Source organism: Megascapheus bottae, chromosome 1 (assembly GCF_031878675.1).
Source record: "Megascapheus bottae isolate mThoBot1 chromosome 1, mThoBot2.hap1, whole genome shotgun sequence".
In the NCBI taxonomy this organism is placed as follows: domain Eukaryota; kingdom Metazoa; phylum Chordata; class Mammalia; order Rodentia; family Geomyidae; genus Megascapheus; species Megascapheus bottae.
The window spans coordinates 48,669,620-48,677,818 of NC_143509.1; the positions used below are offsets into that span (position 1 = coordinate 48,669,620).

The 8,199-nt window shown below is 39.3% G+C and overlaps 1 pseudogene; it reads left to right on the forward strand.

Annotated features, from left to right (window-relative positions):
• The first annotated feature begins 1,729 nt into the window (after window positions 1–1,729).
• On the forward strand, window positions 1,730–2,853 carry LOC150069102 (eukaryotic translation initiation factor 3 subunit M pseudogene; annotated as a pseudogene).
• Window positions 2,854–8,199: the final 5,346 nt, after the last annotated feature.

Consider the following 8,199-nt stretch of genomic DNA (forward strand, 5'->3'; position numbering starts at 1 on the left):
TCATATGATTTTAAAGGGATTTATTTTTATGAAATACCTTTCTGCAATTCATTATTATTAGTTATCTGGTCCTCCTTTTTAATAAACTTTTTAACTTTGTTATCATTCCTAAAACACTGATATCAAGAAGTATTTATGAAAACCTTTGTGTAAATTCTAAATGAAAAGTCATTTTCTGTCAATCTACACATATATAATACTGTTGGTTGTGATTTTTGAGTGAAGTTTACTAAGTTTACTAAATATGTGGGTCAGTTCTGCAAAATACAATAGGAGACCAAAAATATAGGGTGAAGCTCATAGGCAAAGGGCAATTACTACTCTCCTCCTGAAAACTTGTTAAAATAAGCAAGCTAATGGCATCCAATGAAGTAGTATGTGACACTTGAATCTCTACAACAGACTTAAAACATTCTGTATGGACTAGTAGTATGGATCATCTCGTAAGAAAATGGTAAAAACAAAGTCAGAGATTCCACTTCAATCCTACCAAATCAGAAAATGCCAAAAATGTAACAGTTGGATTAAAGGTATAAGACTTTCCTGGATTATGAGACATTACACTATTTGATTATTACAAGTTTTCTACTATTAATAACTGTACCCCTCAAACCTCAATCTCCAGTGACTCTCAGTGGGTAAGTCTGAGTGAAAGGTTTCGATGTGGGATTTAAATGCAGACTGACTTTCTGATTCCATAGCCTATACATCTTTCACAACCAACCTCTCTGTTCCATCTATGTCTTCTGGGAATTTTTAAGTGAGGCCGTACCTTGGAACTACACTTGACCTTCTTCATGGCTCTGGCAGTGTGACCAATCACTCTTAGAGTGGTTCTCGCACCTCCTCCCCACCCCTCCTAGTACAGGAAACATCACAGGGGCTGAGGAAGAACTGTTTCCTTTGGGGTACATAAGAAGCCTTTGGGGCCATGCCAAGGAGATAAGGGAAGTTTCCATTTCGTACCTTACTTTGTTTCATTTGGCAGCTGACGTCTTAAATGACATCAGCCTTTTGGAAGTCATTCTTTGCTGATCCCGTCATCAGAGCATCACTATTAGAGGGTGACACCTTGGTATTGCTCAACTCCAGTGGCTGGCTGGACTGGTGATTAATGGGGAATCTATACAGATCATATGGAGCTTGAGCTGCTAGCCTTGTAAGTCAAAGGCCTGGCCTACTTGCGTACTCGTGATACTTAAAAAACACAAGCAGAAGGTCCACAGCTCTCTCCTTCCCTACAGATTCACAAAGTCATCACAGAGAAGATGCTTGAAATATCAGTCAACAGGCCCTTGTTAGAAATATGTGCTTACCAGTGATTTATTACAGCTGAAACCTATGAAATTAACCATGCCATTACATGGCAAATAGGTATACAAGGGAAGAACAGAGGATAAAAGAAGAGAGGAAAGTATTTTTAAAAATCCAATGAATAATGACGATAAAATGGTTGTTCTCCAAGGCTTCTTGACAGCTAAGTTTCAGCCTTGAGTTTCTCAAGAGATGAGGCTTTGGTTACAATCTCTTCAACAATTCTCCTGAGTATGCACAGTGGTGAGACCTGTCCTTGTAATCCCTCCTTGTCGACATCAAGGTGTAACACAGGAGAAGACTGAGAGCTGGAAGGTAAGACGCTTATGAAAATCCTCAGTAAGTTGCTAGTCATTCTTAAAAAATGAGAACTGGGTGCTGCGTGTGTGGCGACCATGGCACCCAGGCCTCTGCCATGAGCATGCTGGCTTTCATCCACATCAGTGAGGAAGCTCAGGCTGCTGAGCTTCATGCTTATCTGAAATCAAAAGGAGCTGAGATCTCAGAAGAAACCTCAGAAGGTGGACTTCATATTGATTTAGCTCAAAGTAGTGAAGCCTGTGATGTCTGTCCGAAAGAGGATGGTAAAGATGTTGAAAGTGTGATGAACAGCCTGGTATCGCTCCTGTTGATCCTGGAACCAGACGAGCAAGAAGCATTGATGGAGAGCTTGTGTGAAAAGCTGGTCAAGTTTCGGGAAGGCGAGCGCCCATTTCTGAGACTGCAGCTGCTAAGCGACCTTTTTCATGGGATGGATAAAAATACTTCTTTAAGATACGCCCTATCCTGCAGCCTCATTAAAGTGGCTGCATCTTGTGGGGCCATCCAGTACATTTCAACCGTGCTGGGTCAAGTGAGGAAATGGATTTCTGACTGGACTCTCACCACCGAAAAGAAACACACCCTCTTAAGACTACTTTATGAGGCATTTGTGACTGTAAGAAAAGTGATGCTGCTTCAAAAGTCATGGTGGAATTGCTTGGAAGTTACACAGAGAACAAAGCTTCCCAGGCGCGAGTTGATGCTCACAGGTGTATTGTACGAGCACTGAAAGATCCAAACGCACTTCTTTCGGACCATTTTCTTACTTTAAAACTGGTCAAATTTTTGGAAGGCGAGTTTATTCATGATCTTTTAACCATTTTTGTGAGTGCTAAGTTGGCATCCTATATCAAGTTTTATCAGAATAATAAAGACTTCATTGATTCATTTGGCCTGTTACATGAATAGAACATGGCAAAAATGCGACTATTTACTCTTATGGGAATGGCAGTAGAAAATAAGGAAATTTCTTTTGATACAATGCAGCAAGAACTTCAGATTGGAGCTGATCATGTTGAAGCCTTTGTTATTGATGCAGTAAGAACTAAAATGGTGTACTGCAAAATTGATCAGACCCAGAGAAAAGTAGTTGTCAGTCATAGCACACATCGGACATTCGGAAAATAGCAGTGGCAACAACTGTATGCTACATTTAATGCTTGGAAACAAAACTTGAACAAAGTGGAAAACAGCCCTTTTAGTCTTTCTGATACCTGAAATTTAATGCATACAATTTTGTCCTTTTAGGGAGGGAAGAAATCCTAGTAAAATATCATACCAAAAAAAATGAGAACTGAATCCCTCAATGGTGGTTCTGTCTAGTTCTTGTCAAAGAGGTATGCTTTCTATTCCTTGCTGAGCTGTTCTGGTCATCCCGGAGTTCCCGCTATCTCTCAGGATGTATAGATTATTAATGCATAGACTATTTAATATGTAGGCTATTTTTCTGTCCATCTCCAGGTAATCAATACCTTCATTTATATATTTTTTAATCCAAGTGAATCATGTCTGCCTTTCTAAGTCCTTGGAATAATATCATGCAATTATTCCTTTCTGGAACCTTCTTTAAGAAATGTAAGTAGAGTTTCAAATACTGAGCTTGTTATAGAGATATTTTTTTTGCCAGTCCTGGGCTTGAGCTCAGGGCCTGAGCACTGTCCTTGGATTTTTTCAAGGCTATACCACTTGACCCTCAGCACCACTTCTGGCTTTTTTCTAGTATGTGACATCAAGGAATCAAACCAGGGTCTTTGTGCATGCTAGGCAAGCACTCTACCACAAGGCCAAACTCCCGGCCCCTAGAGCTATTTGTATAATTATGTAGTTATTGTTACCTTCCACTGCTGTGCACATACCAATCTGCTTGACCACACTGTATTTTAGCTGCTCGTATGGTTTTACAAGTTTTGTAACATCCATTTCTTACTTATGCTAAACACATGGGTGTGATATAAAGTGTCAATGGAATAGAAATATCTCTGAAATGAAGAAAAGTCAAGACCTGCTCCTAAAGTGTAGAGTTGGCAGGTGATTATTATAACCCTCAAACCCTGTGGTCTTCTGAACTTGCCTCTTTAGCTGGGAGCTACAGCCAAACCTGTAGGACTTGTTTTCCAGCTTCCATGAAAAGAGATCTTTACTCCTTCAAGAAAGCCTCCCACCCACTCCTTCTTGATGCTTACAGCCCACAACCTTGCCTGACTGTCACACAATCACAGATACGAAACTATGTATTTTTTAATCTTTATGAAATTAGTATTTATAGCACAGGGAGTGCAAGAAAAAAGTCAAAGAAATGCTAAGATTAGGTACATTAAACAAATCCTATTATTTTCTCTATACAGTTATATTTATTTGTCATATTGTGGCAGAGGTGAATGGATTTCAAATAATTCTGATGAAACTACTGATTATCCCATGACTGAGAGGCTTCAAAGGATGACTGCTTGAAGAAGTAGGCTCCCCAAAGTTTATATGACAATTCTGTAAAGGATTCCAGGCCAAAATGGAGCCTGCAAGTGGGTCATGAAGAAATTGGAAAGTGGAGGTTGACCACATTCAATAAGGAAAGCAGAGCTAAAATCACAAGTATTAGCAGGTGGGGAGTATTCTGGATACTAGAGAAGCAATATCGCAGAGAATGGTAGTTTTTTACAGTAGTAATCATGTCCAGAGGAAAGTACTCTTGGACTCAACTCCTGAGTGACAGTGGCTTCTGCTTGAGGTGGATGCTGTAACAGTTACCACCCCAAAATTTTTTTTTCTCTGTTCAATAATTATTTGAAGGGAAAAACATTTGTGAAAAACTAGACTTAGCCTATTTTGACCAGAGAGTATACTAGAACTAATTCTTATTTCCCTTTCACAGAGGCGACAGATCACTTAAAAATATATTGAATCAAGTCTAGGGAATGAAAGCTTGGATTCTTAAGCCAGAAAAAGGTCAACTCAGGCATATGTGGCTTTCTGAGTTTCTTATCATCTCTGAAGGAAGGATAGCAATTCCACTATGGTGAAGAGCAGTGAGAGCTGAATGGGTTGATATATGTGGGCCACTCGAACACGAATTAGCATAGAATAAAGCCTTATATGTATATCCTTTTATACTATTATCTCTAAATTTCTCTCCACTTCAACTATTCAGTTCTTTTGGTAGAACTGGTATTTGGACTCAAGGTCTCACACTTGCTATGCAAGAGCTCTTCTTCTAAGGCAATGCCACTACTTGCCGGGGCCAACCGGCAGCAAACCAGGGTTCGCAGATTGGGGTTCCTGAAATAGGGGACAAGGACTAGGAAGAAAAAGAAGAGAGACAGACACACCGGGTCCGGGATGTCCGCAGTCCAGGCAAAGACTGCCGAGACTGCCGCGTTTATTTTCCACTCCCCCTTCTTCCCTCCTCCTGACCCAGGGAACCTCCAGGTGTTACATTCATATGGTAATTCTCAGGTCATTTACATAGAATAGGGCCAGAAAGCAATAAGACAATAAAGCCATCATCTGATGCAAGTCAAGGTACAGTTTGATTCCACTCTGGCTCCCAACATGTCCCCCGTTTTTTATTTTAAAAGAAACACAAGTGCAATTTTTACTCTTTTCTATACCCCTAATTTATCCTGTCACATTTTCCAAAAATGACTTTGGTCCCTTGGTCCAATGGGGATTTGATGGGCTGAGATTCAACTTCCGTGACTTCTTCAAGCTGACTCAGGGGCGCCATCTCCGCGCTTGACCAGGGACTTTAAGAAGCCCAGCCTGTTTTATCAAGGGGTTGCAAGGATTAGACACCAGGAACAACAATCTACTCCAAACTAGAAATCATACTTGACATTCAACAACTGCACAAACCATCCTTGGCCACAACAGCGCAGCCTACCTAGCACCCATTTGCAAAGGCTTTTTCTTGATTGTCTGGGGAACTAAATTTCTGCAACCTTAACAATGCTTCAGTTGTCAGATCTAAACAGATAGAGACACAAGCCTCAGATCCACAAACTTTTCCTGAATTTGTGGCTGGTGTCAAAAATAAAAAATAAAAATTTTACTCAATTAGGACTTTAAACTACCCGCTATCACAGAAGATTGACAAGTTCCTGCCCAGTTATGAAAGGCACGGGCATTAGTAAGGCATGCTTACAAACTAGTCTATGACCTCCCGGCTCTCCATTGACTCATCATAACTTTCCTCCTTGATATTCAAACCTGAATTCTGATACTCAATATCTACTGGTTGTTGTTCCCTTTTCAAGATCTCACTTAGACTCTCTTGGGCTGCGGCATATGGCTCAGCCTCAGGTTCTTCAGAAGGGTCCTTTAACTCATAAAGTTCCCTTAATTCAAGATTAAGTTCAGCATTTTCATGTAGAGGATCTATGCATTCACTTACTAAATTCCATACAGTAGTAAGTAGCCTCTACTGGGGTCTTTTCGGGGCCATGTACATTATAATAATCTTGAATTCTTTTTCCTATCCGCTGCCAGGCTTTTTGGAATTCCTCCTCTATAGACCTCGGGCATGCCTCCTCGACAAACTGTAGGAAGCTCTGAAGCACCCCTTTTTCCACCCACGTTCCGTGGGCTTCAAGTAGGCCTGTTAAGATCGGTAGAAATAACCTATGGCTATTAACTTGACCCATAATTTTTACTCGTGACTATACTCTCTCTTAAGATCCTCTCTTAATAGTTCTACGATGTGTTACTCACCACAGGGAGGGGTCCTTCACCTTCGTCCCAGATTTTCAGGGTCCCTGTTCGGGCGCCAGATGCCGGGGCCAACCGGCAGCAAACCAGGGTTCGCAGATTGGGGTTCCTGAAATAGGGGACAAGGACTAGGAAGAAAAAGAAGAGAGACAGACACACCGGGTCCGGGATGTCCGCAGTCCAGGCAAAGACTGCCGAGACTGCCGCGTTTATTTTCCACTCCCCCTTCTTCCCTCCTCCTGACCCAGGGAACCTCCAGGTGTTACATTCATATGGTAATTCTCAGGTCATTTACATAGAATAGGGCCAGAAAGCAATAAGACAATAAAGCCATCGTCTGATGCAAGTCAAGGTACAGTTTGATTCCACTCTGGCTCCCAACAACTACTATTTTTATTTTATTTTTCATTGTTTTGCCTGCATTTTTGTAAAAAATAACCTTAGACTGTGATTCTTTTGCTTTTGTCCCCTGGAATTGCAGAATTGTATTACCATGCCTGACACTAATTCCATTTTCCTATACCCAGAAATCTAAAATGAATTATTAAAATGGCAACCACATCTGAAGCCATACTGAATGGAAAGCTTGGTATGCTTAGGAATTTATATATGATATTCATTTAATATTAATTAATATCAGGCATGTGAGTTCATATATCTTCTATGAAATAATAAACCCCATTTTAATAGCAGCATCTTAAATTGTGAGATGCACCTTTGTTTCAGAGGTGTTAAAATATGAGTGTATATATTAGGATCCATACATAGGAATTTTAATTCCACTCTAATCTTTTTTTTTAAATGAAAATACAGTCTTAAGAAACTTTCCTTTCCTTTCTCTCTTTCTTGCTTTTTTTTTTTTTTTTCTCCATCATAGGGCTTGAACTCTGGATCTGAGTGCTACCCTGAGCTTTTCAGCTCACTTGAGCCATAGTATCACTTCTAATTTTCTGGTGCTTAGTTGGAGAAAAGAGACTCAGGGACTTTAGTGCCCTGGCTGGCTTTAAACCATGATCCTCAGATCTCAGCCTCTTGAGTAGCTAGGATTATAGGCATGAGCCACCCGTGCCTGGCAACAAGGAAACTTTCTAAATCACATGTCTTGTCATTCCAGAAATTAGTATTTGTCAAAAATATTAGACAGAATGGAAATCAAAACCCAAGAAAAATATTTGGCAAAGACTTAATATGCTAAATTCAAAATATATGAAATTTAACATATGATTCATTTGCTTTGTGATTTGTGATCTTTAACTTCATATTCAGAAATATTTTCAAAATTGCCAAAGGATACAAATTAGTAACAGTTTAATTAATAACATACCCCACGTCTAAATTTTTATGTTGACATATAATTATTTATATTTAAAATGATCAATTATTATATATTATAGACATATCTTTATTATACCTAAATTTAATTAATTATACCTAATGATATTTTATTTATTTTTTCTTTTTTTATTGTTCTTTTTTTCAATTATTTTTTTAATTGTAATTAATAAAAGGGTTACATGATAGTTGCCAGATAGAAGGTGCAATAATTCACATACATTGATACCCTTTCACATGTCTTGGTACCCATTACCCTCCCCCCCACACTCCCCACCCGTCTTGGTTTTCCCCCCTTCCTATCAAATTTGAAAATGACAATCACAACAGAATAAATTCTTTAAAAGCCTAGAGAAATGTATATCTGTGAATTATGTCACTAATTGTAAGGAGACGTCTAAAAACAGAAAACTCAGAAAGATCGTTTTAAATTATTAGAAACACATCATTGGAGAAGGTAACCCAATTAAGTTTTCATCAAAAACCTTTGTTCTTGTTCATTTTATTTTCCTGGATACTTCTCTCTCTCCT